Source organism: Egretta garzetta, unplaced genomic scaffold, assembly GCF_000687185.1.
Source record: "Egretta garzetta isolate BGI_Z169 unplaced genomic scaffold, ASM68718v1 scaffold435, whole genome shotgun sequence".
In the NCBI taxonomy this organism is placed as follows: domain Eukaryota; kingdom Metazoa; phylum Chordata; class Aves; order Pelecaniformes; family Ardeidae; genus Egretta; species Egretta garzetta.
The window spans coordinates 930,175-943,869 of record NW_009259691.1 but is presented as its reverse complement, the minus strand read 5'-3'; positions in this window follow the sequence as shown (position 1 = coordinate 943,869).

Genomic DNA, 13,695 nt, shown 5'->3' with positions numbered 1-13,695 from the left:
ACCTGCTTAGAGCAAGTTGCGCCTGCACAGAACTGGTCTCACTGATGTGTTTGAAGCTCTAAGCCCATTACAAAGGCTGAAGGGGTTTAGATGAAGGAAGAAAGGAATACATATTTACTGGATTTATGTCTACAGGGAGGCAGTGGTTTAAAGAATCCTATGGTAAACAGAAGTCAAATACTAATCCTCTTTTATTTCTTGTCTCTGTAGCAGGAGTAGAAGGCTCCACAGGCAGCAGAAGTGCTTACTCGGGAGAGGCAGGCAACAAGGTGGAGAGCCCTCGGCTGTATTTATGCATCCCAGGCAGGGAGCCGGGGCACTCACACAGGAGAGTCAAGGCAGTGACTAACAGATTTGCTGCTCTGGGCTACAGAGACCTAGTCCTCTTCTGCAGAAACCTTGCTTGCAGCTGCTATGGCAACAAGATAAGAAGGATGCAGAAGGGGACATTATTTTTTTATCCCTCTGTGCTGAGTCACCCACTCCGCCCTGAAGAGAAAGCGAGATTCTTTCATCCTGAAGTGGGGGGTTGTTTCTGTAGTTTGGAATGAAACATCACCAAGCAGTTAGTGCATATCACAGCTGTAATCCCAGCACTCTGTACAAAAAAATAGGTCCTGCTCACTATACCCATCACTGAAACACAGCCACACCAGGGAGGGACAGTGATGCAAAGGAAGATGGTGTACCAGTAATCAAGCACTAGTGCAGGCAGACAGAGCACAGTGCACGTTATTACAAGTTACAGGGCTCACAGACTTAGTTTTGCAAATCCTGACACTGCCTGATTAAGTCTTGCATATAATCAGGCCTTATCTCATACCACATCTCAAAGGCAGTTATTAAGGAGGCAGTGTGAATCCTAACATAATTCCATACCTTTGGCTGATGCATGGGCCAGTGAGAAGACTGAGTTTACTGGAATCTCCTACATAGGGCCTACAGCATCCTGGGTTTCCCTTGGAGGTTTCCTGTCCAAGTTCTGGCCAGCTTACAAAGACTGTTGAGCTCAGGGTCCCTGAGTCTTAGTGCTCTGGGCATATGCTGAGATAATCAAAGAGTCTTGGTTCCACCCTCAGCCGACTCTATCAGCAGTTGCAGGAGAAATTGTGGTTGTGCCTGGGAAAGCTTTACTATCTCTGCCTAGGTAAAAGAGACATTCTTGTAAACACACATTGTTATTTTGGGAGGGTTTTTTTTTGGTAATTAACATAGTGGTCCAAAGAATGCATCCACCAGCCAGTGAAGCACTCTCCAGAAAGCACACTGCCCCAGAGAACTTGGTCCTAGAAAAGCCAAGACAAAGACCAGGAGCAGGAAATACAGTCACATCCTCAGAACTGAGGCAAAAGGGATTTATTAACTGTCACGCATAGGAAGTCTGTGGCCAAGACCAGGTGCTTTGAGACCTGTCCATTTAATACCTAAAGTACAAGATGTTCCTCGCTTTCTAAGCCCAGCCCTGACTTAAACTTTCAGCTTGATTTTGAGCCTTTCATTTCACTTCACTTTCGCTGCTAAAGGTAATACTGATTATCCCAAGAGGAGGAGAGTATTTCTTTGCCTCTCTGAGGTGCCATGGCAATTAACATGGGTATAACTTTTTAGGAAGCTACAGAAATGGAAGGCACTGTAGAAGTTCAAAGCAATATTATTATATGGCTCAGAAAATGATACAATATGCTGACAGAAATTACGCACTATAGTGCTTAATAAACTTACAGCCAGCATAATAAAAATTCTAACAGTAATAAACTCCCTTCCCAGTTGACTGCAGACCTGTGTTGCCAAAAATTACCACCCCCTTGAAGATCCTATAGCACTCCACCTTCATACTCAGTAAAAATGGTACCCCAATGACATTGGCAGCCATTTTATTTATTATCTACGGTAATGAAAAATACAAATAATTGACTTTAGAATTCTTGGGCTTAGTCCTAAAAAGTAATAAGACTTTATGCACGCTTAGGTGAAAATGTTGCATCCAGTGACTAAGCCATCAATATGTGGACCTGCCTGAATCTAATATCCTAGAGGTAACCTTTATTCCCCTTTACTGTTCTCTTCCTTACTGCCCCAGATGTTACTTACAACTCTATGCCTTATTACAGAATCATATAGGGCAATCTGTTCTTACATCTCTCTCTGGCCTGCAAAGCCACCAACATATATCCAAAGCCTTAGAAATAATAGAGAAGGATAATAAAGCATTAACTGATATTTGTTCACTTCTACCATGATGTCAGCTTTTCCTATTACAAGTAGCCATGAATGCTGTGCTTGTGTACGCAAGTGATTATGGAGAATAAACATTCCACCACAAATGCCAATGCCCAGTAATGTCCATGGAACCATTTTGAAAGGCCTTTGATTTCCTTCTTGTTAGGCATAAATGATCTGGTCATTGATTATCTGATCAAAACCAACATCTTGTCCACTCGGCTGTCAGCACTTTCCAAAAGGATAACAACACAGCCAAAGAATAATTTGTAAATAACTGAGTGAAAGCTGTTCACGTAAACAGATCAATGGACAAATGCACAGAGAAAACAGGGCCTATTGACAGATTAGTCATAAAAAGAAGTGATTAAAATTCATTAAATAAGTATTACCAGTTGACCAGCTTTAACTATCGCACCATAGCAGATCCCAGATTTCAGAAGGCTTGAGCTCTCAGTAGTCTGAGCACAACGTTTTTGATGTATTTGAATGCCCACAAACTACTTGTTTGAATTCAGGCATCAGCACCACCTTTTGTCCCTTTACCAACAATAGGCCACATTTTGGGGTATTTACTGAATGCAGATAAGACTTAGAAAGGAGACTTCCCTGCCAGAACGATAAAAATCACATATTAGCTTTTTATTAAAGGAAAAGAATTAGTCAACAGTGTCCTTGGCCAATCTTCTCAAGTCCAGCATGAGCATGCTATGTACATGCTGTTTGTTGCAAAGCCATGGACAGTGGCTTTTTATTTTATGTATACCACATATTTCCATTTCTGCAAGGTCCTTTGCTTTGTCATACTGATCTGAAAACTTAGTGCGGACCACAAAAATCTAGAGGTTCTGTCTTTCCATTTCATTTACCAGACTAGACCATAAGCAACATTACTAACAGAGGAAGTGTCAGTCTTTCCCATGTGAATTGAAAGACAGCCCATAAGCCAAATTCAGCTGAACTCCAAAATACATCCCACAGTCAAAACAAGGTGCACACAGAAGTTGTGTGGAAGGGGGGGCATGGGGCAGAAAAGGGAGCAGGTAGCTCCTAGGACACCCTGACACCAGGGTTGGGTTCTCTAGTCTCTACACATAATTTCTATTTCAAAGGATGTTGAAACTGTGTGACTTCCAGAGAGATTACAGCAGGGCATGACAATAGAGTGCTTGTCACATCCACGGGTGGGACATCCAGATTTAAGAGAAAGCCACTGTCTGAACCATTTGATTCAAGTGCAGTGGGGTAGATGATGCTGACCCTACCCGTAACTAGCTAAAGCTGAGTGACAGAGTATGCCTGGCCAAACAGCACCAGCGGGGAGTGCAGTTCATTGCAGGGTACCAACAGTGCAGCTAGAAAGATGCTATCACCAATGCTCCAGCCATAAATCTTTACCTGAAAGGGTTTAAGCATCATCCTGATGAGATTCTTCTCTTTGCATATGTTATGAGAGAGCACTCACAACTTGGAACTGAGTAAGATAAAAATTATTGTGTGAAATACACAAAGTCGAAGACCAACCTGGTTCCTTCTTGCACTAGACATTTGCTTATGGATCCTTAAAAAAATATTAAAAAAATAGAGACCTGAGCAAGTCACTTGGCAAAGAAAATGGTGAAGAGGGAAGTATTTTTCAACACAATAATGTCTCAAGAATGATACAGATTTATTGTACTGTGGGAGACGTTGAAATTCTTTTGATATATTTACAGTGCTGTTATCCTGTGTTATGTCTTCTAAGGATGTGATGACCAAATGCCACAAGGCCTTCTTAGAAATGTAGCATAGACCTAATAAATACATAAATAATCCAACATTTCTCTGACATTTATTGACTTCCCAGGGGCTCATGGAATATGAAAGACAGCTCTCTGGAATTTTAAGCAGTGTTGCCTTGCGTAGTTGAAAGGCAAAAGGACTTTGTGAACCGTATTCTGAGATGCAAAGAGAATACAAGAAGCTGAAGGTGGGAGGAGAGGATGTAGCTACTGAGCATGTTCCGAAGCCAGAGATAATACGGGTATCTGTCTCTCATTCAGAGAGCCCATCAGTTAAACCTGATCTGTCAGAGTGAGCTGGGATCAGTGTTTAACATTCATATTCCATAAAAGAAACTAGAATTCAGGGTTGAACACAGTTCAAGATGCCTTCTCATGCCACAGTTCCTTTACTGAGACTTCCCCCTTTGTCCACTGTGGATACTACTAGAATAATTTAGTGCAGAACCAGGAAAAAGTGGTTTCCTCCCCTTACTACTTCCCTGACTTCAAGCAGTGGTAACTGGGAAACAAATTTTGGTATTATTCCAGTCTCTAGCCTTTCTACAAGATGCTTCCAAATGTGGTTTATGAAGATACTCAGTGTGGACAAGAAGGAATGTACTGAGGAGGATTTTATGAAGCAAAACTAGCATTGATGGTGACAAGTGGTCCAATGTGGTGAACATCTCAAAATTTGTGTTGTTAGGTTAAAATGTATTGCGCCTGTAAGCAACGCACTGAATTGAAAAACTGGAAATGCAAATAGTTCATATGTCTGTGTGCGTACACATCAGGAAAGAAGCAGAATTAAAGACAATGGAATATCTCAAACTCCAGTTCAGCTATCATGCTTGCAGAGCTTGATTTACTGTTTTTAATAGGGTGTCTTCTCTATGCTGGAGCTGTCTTAAGCATCATTAAATTACTAAAATTTGTTGCAAGCTAAGAACATACATATGTTTTTACAACGGCTCAGTTCAAATACAGTAACTCATCTGACAGCAATTGTAAACCACCACAAGATGAGGCTGAGTCCAGAGTGAACCTTCACATACCCCCCCAAAATAGCAAATAGCCTCAACACAAGGGAAAAACAGACTGCAAATTTAGTTTCCACAACTAAATCAGAGAGAATGAGGGTCTGGAATGGTAATATATACTTTTAAAATCAGTATTAGGAATGGCTGCCTATATCTATTATAAACCATGAAATATGCACAGGAAGCACTAGAGTCAAGCTTGAGATCACTTGTTTTGATGCTTTTAGTTGAATACAGGACAAGGACACATGCACCAGAGGCATCAAGTGGATTCAAGAAAGGACCATACTGAAAAAGACTCTTCTGAAGTTCTTATGCTCCTCAAGCAACAAATCCAGGAAAGTTATTAGACCTCTTATCTCACTTTTGCACATTTTTTTGTAAACATAATGGATCTAGTGTGGCCTCTTAATATGAATTCACCTGGAGTTAAAAACCTGATCTGTATGCAGTCAATGGAAGCTCAAAGAAAGAGGTCACTGAAGCAACAATTTCACTGCAAATGATAAATTCCTGTTTCTTATAACTGTGATGAAAAATGTCACTGCCTTGATCTCCTTTCCTCTCCCATTCTAGCCCTAGGCACAGGTGGCAGGTACCCTTTATTATGCTCAAGAGGATGCTGCAGCAATGCGATGGCTTTCCAAGTTGCCCATTGGTGGGTCTTTCTCTGCTCTTGCAGAAGTAATTTTGAAAACATTGCAAGGAATGCATTGCTATCCCTTTGCTATCCCATTAGGTAGTTGTTAAATACCATCATTTATTTGTGAGAAGGTGATTCTGGTTTCCTCAGCCTCCTCATTTTTTTCCAGAGATCTGGCTGCCTTGACAGAAGCTGGGAAGAAATCAGAACCATGTTGTCATTGTTCTCTCCAAGTGGAATTTTCCCCCAGAATTTTCCAAGATTAATTTTTTCCCATACCAAAGACATCTTTTGCCACAGAATGGAAATTCCATTTTTCCAAGACAGTTATAAACAGGTGAATAAATGAAATATGAAAAAGAAATCTTCTCCATTCATCCAAATGAAATTAACTATTTAGGCATACTTTACACAACAGACCAATGCCTCTTTGGTCTTGGCCACAATTCTCTGTCTGAAGCAACTCCCAGAGTCCAGAATTAGGCTTAAACCATTTTTGTATGCAGAGCAACTGATCTTTCATTTCTCAGATGTTGCATTGCCATCACCTAACTACAGTCCAAGTTTGAGTATTCCGGTTCTCCAGGTTAAATTCCATTGCATGATGCTGACTTCCTACAATGTAAGCTATTATTTCCGTAGTTATTTTTTTTCGGGGGGGGGGGGGGGAATATTAAAAATCAAGAGCTGTAATTCTTGTATTTGTTGTCTGAGTTATAGTCATACTTTTTCATTTGTGATAGAATTTTTACGAATTGATTTCAAGGCTAGAAAAATGGAATACAGGCACTGACACACCATTTTACAGACAGGAAATCTCAGATACAAGAATCTCATATCAGTGGCAAAAGACTACAAAATCTTGACTCCAGGCATGGTGTCGAGATTGGATAATTCTCAGTAATTCACAAACATCCCAATTTCAGATACACAAGGGTTTCTTTTCTCCAGTATTAGAACTCTACTAATGGGCTGATAACACTTCTGTGTTCAGCTCATCACTCTACAGGAGTATCAGCAGTACTCAAAGCCACTAGCAGATTAAGATGGTGGCATTCTGTCCCCTTGGTCTGAAGGTGAAATCCTACCTCCTAAACTTCCTTAATCATTCAAGTAACCTTCCTGTCTTTTCACCAAATGAGTTGCAAGGACAGACTGCGCAAAGCCTAACCAGAAACCTTCAGGGATCCGATCTACAGAAGGGCAAACTACCCCCAGGTCCAGCTGAAGGTCACCAAGTTCCATATCTTCCTCTGGGAATTAGGGCTACTTCCTCACGTAAAACATCTTATAACTAACAGAGGATGGCTCCTCAGCTGGCTATTCCCAGGCACCCTGCCTTACACCCTTGGTTTAAAGACTGGCGCAAGCCCTCCATTTAATGTGGCATTTTCCACATTACAGCTCTCAGAAGAAGATTGTGCTCTGCCGAGCATTATGTATGGCTCTCGCAGGCATCAGATTGTAGCTCAGCTCTGTTGCTAGAACTCCTTCTTATTAACTTTACTGCTCCGTGCTATGTATTACAGCACGAGGCAGCGCAAGCACCCACCAACGCCGCAGCACTGGGGCCAAGCAGGTGGTTTGTCATTACAGATGGGGAAGCCAGAAACAGGAGCTCCTGTCAGCAACTGGCAAGCACAAATTTACAAAAGCGACTCATCCGAGCTCTTCCTTCTCTCTCAGGAGCTAAAGGCTCTGTCTTAAGTAAATTCACTCACTATATAATCCACGAGGAACTTTTCAAAATGACTCAAAACATCGCTAACAGGCTGCCAAGCTGCATCCCTGCGCTGACTACACAAAACATAGTCGTCCTGGTGTTATCTTACCAGCCAAGACAGGGCCATATAACTCACCTGCTACAAAGATACTTGTAAATAACCACTGTCCTCTACAGGCCATACAATATCTTGGGATCTCTCTTCCACTTTCCTGTATATCCTTCGCTTATCCAAGCACATTTTTTGGTAAGCAATTTGCCTCCAAAGTGCTGTGGGTGAAAAGGAAAACCTATCAAGGTTTAATGATCACATTTCAGTCCCTTAGCACTTCATGGAAAGGTTTCTTTCTCACTCCTGCACAAGAAGCTAAAACCATAGCAAGGAAAGGCAAAATGAAAATCTGAAATGTTCCTGAAGAACACATTCTGTCAGAGCAAACTACAAGGAAAAGAGCCATGACCGAGACAGCACAGGGCACCTAAGGACCTCAACAACACTCAGAGGAATTTCATCAAGAAAGTAGAAAAAAAAAATACACAGACAGTATTAAGGTTATAAAACAATAAGCAAAATTTCTGTAGTTCTTCAAAGATGACGTTCCCTTTCATTAGACAGAAGGGCACGACACTCCCACAGAAAACATTATCTTCCTCCTCTGCAGAAATTCATATGAAAGGCTGGTCATATAAGCCACTTAAGCACCAAGTTCTCTGCCTTGTGCCTTCTCCCCACCACACAAATGACGTATCCACCCTTTAGAGAAGCAAGCCTCACGGATGCCTTACATAAAAGCAGGACCAAAGAACAGTACCCACTTCAGTTTCACGTGTCCTCTGGGTATTGCTATAATCTCCACCAAAATCAGAAACATTTCTCACTTTGCTTTCCAGGAGGCAAGGCATAGCGGTAAGTTTCCACGTCAGGATCTTGCAACTTTGTTTTAAATTCCACAAAATCCTTCTGCTTCTCAGTCCCTGCACACATCCAGGTAGGCACTTTCTGGAGCAATGCAAAGGGCGCAGAAAAAAAAAAAAAAAACCCAACTGTGAACCCATAACTAAAGATTTCCTTGAGCTAGGTGTTACTGGAGAGGCTGGGCTGCAACAGCCTGTGCTTATGCCCAACGTTGAGCTGCCTGACATTGGTGGTCTTCGAGGGACAGGGAAGGACATCACCTCAAGTAGCCTGGGGCTTAATCCAGAGTGAAAGCAAATAGCTGGCTATTAACCTACGGCACAGAAAGCTTTTGAAAACCTGGCACGAGGGAGTGAATTGCTTTCCCGGTAATCACCACTCATTTACCTCTCCCATATTTCTGATTATGCTGTTCTGAGATACTTGGTAATGGCCAAACCCATCCTCCCTTTCTGCTTTCACACTGTTGACCCTTTTGGTTGTATAAGTTTCTCAGTCACCCCACAGTCAGTTCCAGTTTTTGACATGCTCTTTGTGTCCTCCCCTCCCATGTGTTTACAGGGCCTGCTGCCTTTCCTTCTCTCCAGACCTCTTTCAGCAAAGAGCTGCCTTGTTCAAGTTCAAGGGTAAACTGGATGACAACTCCTCTACCAGCGCAAGCACGCTGCTTCTTTCTCACAAAGCGCCTCCGTCCCTTGCAGGTGCCCAAGCTATCAATTTGATATTTCAAAATTAAAGCAGCAAATATGAGCCCCATACCTCAGAAAACCTCCAAGTGTCAGGAAACAACAATCTTGCAGCTGTACACTGTAAAAAGCTCCTATGCACCTTTCTCATTCGCTGTCACGGCTAGTCTGGGGTTTCGCCCTGTGGTCGCGCCTGTGCACGTGGGCAGCCCGCCTGTACAGAGCGCCAGCAGAGCACATACGGCTGCACTCCCTCTCCCAGGGAGACCTTCCGATATCGGGGCTCTGGCATGTAAAAGGCTTTTAGGCCGTGGGCTAGCATGTGCAATGGGCAATTGTGCAGCAGCACAATTATCAGTGAGGAGCAAACGCGTTGTGCACTAAAAGTAATCATTGCAGATCCTTTCATAGCTTGAACACACGAGTTAAAGATTATCGAGACTGACACAAAAGTTATGCCACTGGCAGGAATTGGACATTTAGGCTTTTTCTTGTTTTAATGACTTTGATCGGGACAAACCACTGTAGGTAGACATTTTACAAAGCATTTGGGTTTTTATAGGTTAATCTGCTTAAAGCAGATGCAAAATTATTAAAAGACTAATTAGCATTCCTTGTAAGGGAAGCCTTGGGTTTTGTGCACAGAAGGCCGTCTTTAGTCTCAACCTTATCTTTCTTCTCAAGTAAAGCTGCCTTCGTCCCTTGTTTTCACGGCTCAGAGAGGCTGGTCCCAAACCCAGCAAGACAGCTATTTTCTTAGTCATACTTCCACTGCCATCTAGTGCCTCCGGAGCAGACAGCAAGGTCCTCTTTTTTTCCCGAACTTGTCACAAAAGATAAAAAGTCCTAAGGTTCATGTCAAACCTCAATTTTTCATTCGGAAACCAATCTTTGTGATACCACTATAGATTTTTTTCTGAGTGCAGATCAGACTTGCTGTAATGAGGTTTATTTTTTTTTTTTTTTTTTTAGCTTGAAGTATGAGCTACCCCTCCTGCCTGTCTGGCTGAGTGGTGGTTTCAAACACCGTGTCAGTCACACTCAGTGAACTGGAATAACATTGCTGTTTATCTGGTTTTGGTTAGGACTGAGAGACTTTTCACAGGGAATTAGGTCTCTGGAGGAAAAGAAGTAGCTATCGTTGAACTATAATGTGAACAGTGTTCATTAGCTTCAGGAATAAGACATTGAGAAAAGGTGACTGCAGATATAACAAGTGGACTTGGCTTTGTTTTCCTCTCATACCATTCTGCTTTTTTGCTATGTAGAGTTTACATCATTATTTTTTTTTTTCAGTGAAAATAAGGGAGAGAGCCCAGAGACCAGCGTTTCTGAGGGCTTATTAGGGACTCAGACTTTTTACAGATGCATTAACACAACTCATCCTATCTTTTTAAATCACGGTAAGTACACAGGGACTGATACAGCTCCAAGGAGACACTATGTAAGCTTTACTTACCTATGTGTTTTATACCCTATATGTTTTCATACCAAACAGAGCCATTTCCAGCCTGTCCTACTCATCTCCATTCTACTGGTTCCACTGGAAAGGCAGCTCCGTGAAGCACAGCACATTGCCTTACCTTCTCCGACAGGTTTCCTTGCACGCAGTGGCAGCTGCTGGTGATATGCTATATTTCTGCTCAGTCACTCCACTGCTTTTTTCCTGGGTTTTTTCCCTACTGTGAGACTGTTGGACAGAGAAACCACCGGACACCAATGTACTGCTGGTACGCGGAACCAAGGGAGTCCCTTCTCAAACTCTGCAAAAAGACCCACACCCACGGCGTGACTATCACTAGAGGTAGAGCATCATCACTGTCCTATGCACTGTAGCTGTCTGGCATGAAGAATAAAAAAGGCAGTATGTTCAGTGGGCAGATTCAAAAGGAAATAAAAAGTCACCACTCCCAGTCCCCCACCATCACTAACGCAGAGCTGACAACTGCCGAGCAGAGGCACGTCCACAGGGGCTTGCTCTCAGAGCACCTTCCCACTTATGCTTTTGATAGGAGGTGACACCAAGGTTTTTATCAGTGCTTTTCCCTGCTAATGCTTTTAGTCTTTGCAGGAAGGAAGTTAAAGCAGCAGCTCTATTTCAGGTCCATTAAGCAAGTGTGCTCAGTGCCGCTATATCCCTGTGTTGCATCCATTTTTTAATCAGGAAACTGAGGCATGGAGTGAACCCAGGACACCACATTAGGAATAAATACCATACTATGACATCCAAGTTAAATCTTCAAAATGCTCATATTCCTTCTGGATTGCATAGGCTCTTTGAACAACAGTTGCGGTTTTCTTTCCTTTTTACTGATACACTCCAAATCTCCATCCACCACCCACTTAAATCTCTGGTTTTTTTTTTAGGGAATTTAAATGTTAAAAAGAAATCCAGGACTACCAAGGACAGCACACAGTGCTCCATAATCACTTTCAAAAAAAAAGAACAGTACATTCTGAAAAGTCAATACTGCTTCATAGGTAAATTCATTATATTCTGCTCTCAGAGCTCTGTCCCCAACAGAGATAAACTTAAACAGAGAATCTCCAGATGATCAGAAATGGGCAGTATGCAGCACGCACTTCTCTTTTATCTGCAGTAGAGGGCACTGGTAATATTTACATGGTACTGACCTCCCTGCAGGATTAAAGAGGGATGTGGTCCATGATCTTTTGAAACAAGCAGGCACATGGAGGAAAAGACATTTCAGTTAGCTAATGCAAGTCTACAACCTCACAGGGCAGAAAATAATCATCAGCACACTAATAATTAGCATGTTACTTTAGTGGAAGCTAGCAACTTTTTCAGAGAACCTGCCTTCTGAAATGCCCCAGTGTGGTTAACTACCCCCAGCAGAAGTCTTCAAAGGCATCTGAGGATGCAAGTATATGCTCATCAGGGAGGTTGCTAAACACAGAATTGCTGTCATCAGGTTTTGAAGTAATAAAAGCAAGCCAGCACCCCTTCTGCATCTGTCTTCTTGGGAAGAAAAAAAAAAAGTCAAAAGCGAACATATTAGTGGTAAAAGGAGGGATGATAAATAGAAACATGGTCCAAATGAAAAGAAAGAAAATCCTTTGGACTGTTAATTCCAATGTCTGATTGTATAAGAAAAAGTGATCAAAAACCTGCCTGACTTATAGGAGGCTGAGTTCTACAGAGGAGGTACAGAAGATTGGCATCTACCATTCCCAATTCACCACGTAACATGCAGGAAAACCCCCCACCTTCAATCCTTAATACTACCATTGAGGATGTTACCTGGCAGCCACCCTATATGACACTGGGGAGTGCGGGGGGCAATAAAGGTAGGGAAGTAGTAATACAGGTAAGAGGACTTGTGGCTTGGCAGCTAAAACAGAAAGAGAGTTTAATTGCCCACAGGGTCCTGCTGATGCCCCCTTGCAGAGCCTGATTTATATGACTTCTACTTATTACAAAAGTCAGGTTCCAGTGGAAACCTATTCAGTTTCATTAACTGTAGGCTGTGGGAAAATAAAGTGAAATGACAGTATTCAGATTCAACACAAGAAAAAAATTAATTAGCTGTAATACGGAGCTGAAAAGATTGAATTGCACAGAAGATGAAGATTATTGCATTTTCACCTGGCTAAGTATTTGAGTGGGAAGGGCGACAGATGTCTGCGAGTATTCACCATTTTAAAAGTGCAGAGAAGGATATACCAAAGGATATAAAGAATACATTTGGGGAGGGTGGGATTTGTGTTGCAGAGGTATACTAGAACTATCATTAAGAAAAAATTACTTACATCTTTCTTATCATGGCATTTGAAAGGAGTCTCCCACATGGATTCTGTAACACTATAACAGAAACTCCCACTGGCTTGGGAAGTGGGAATTCATAGTCGATGTATCTATACAAAAGCATTCATCTAATCAAAGCATTTTGTCTCAGTCACAGGTGTTTCATGAAGGACTCAAGCTACCTCACAAGTAAATACTAGAGCTCAATAAGTATTAGGCACATTCTGCAGTACCAACCTTGCTTTTAGCATGAATTGGGAAGCAAAGCTGAGCACTCTCTCTCTCCATCCCTTACACAGATCATAAACGAAACTGATGATCCTGTTTGTTTTAAAATGAGTAGCAGGATAGCCACCTCCAAAAGAGAAGTGGAAGCTCTCTGCCCTGGTTCCAGCTGGGATAATTTTCCTCCTAGTAGCCAGCATAGTGCTGTGCTTGCCCTTCCAATTCTCTCCCCCATCCCATGGGAGGGGGCGCGAGCGGCCGTGTCGTGCTTGGTTGCCGACTGAGGTTAAACCACGACACTCTCCCAACCTTTTGTCTCAGCTAAATCAGGCCCCAAAATGTAAAACAGGAAAAAACACATCTTACTTGGCAAGGAGATAGGCTGAATGATCAACAGGGTATTCTCAGCCTCCTCCTTCTGGTACAGACTTGCCCTGCTGCATTGAGCAAATTTCCTATAATGCTGGCAAAACATTTTTTTAGGGTAAAGTATCAGCTGAGCAGCAAGAAAAAAAATTGAAGTTGAACCATTAAACAGCAATCTTAGACTGAATAGGAAATAGGCAGCTTATGCCAGAGACACTGTGCATCCCAATGCAGCTTTATAGATCTCTGCACCGAGACATTAGCGTGCACCCCAGCTCAGCACAAAACCTGTCTGATCTCTTGCCAGCGAACGCTACCGTTTATTGCTCCCACTACAAGAGCAATCA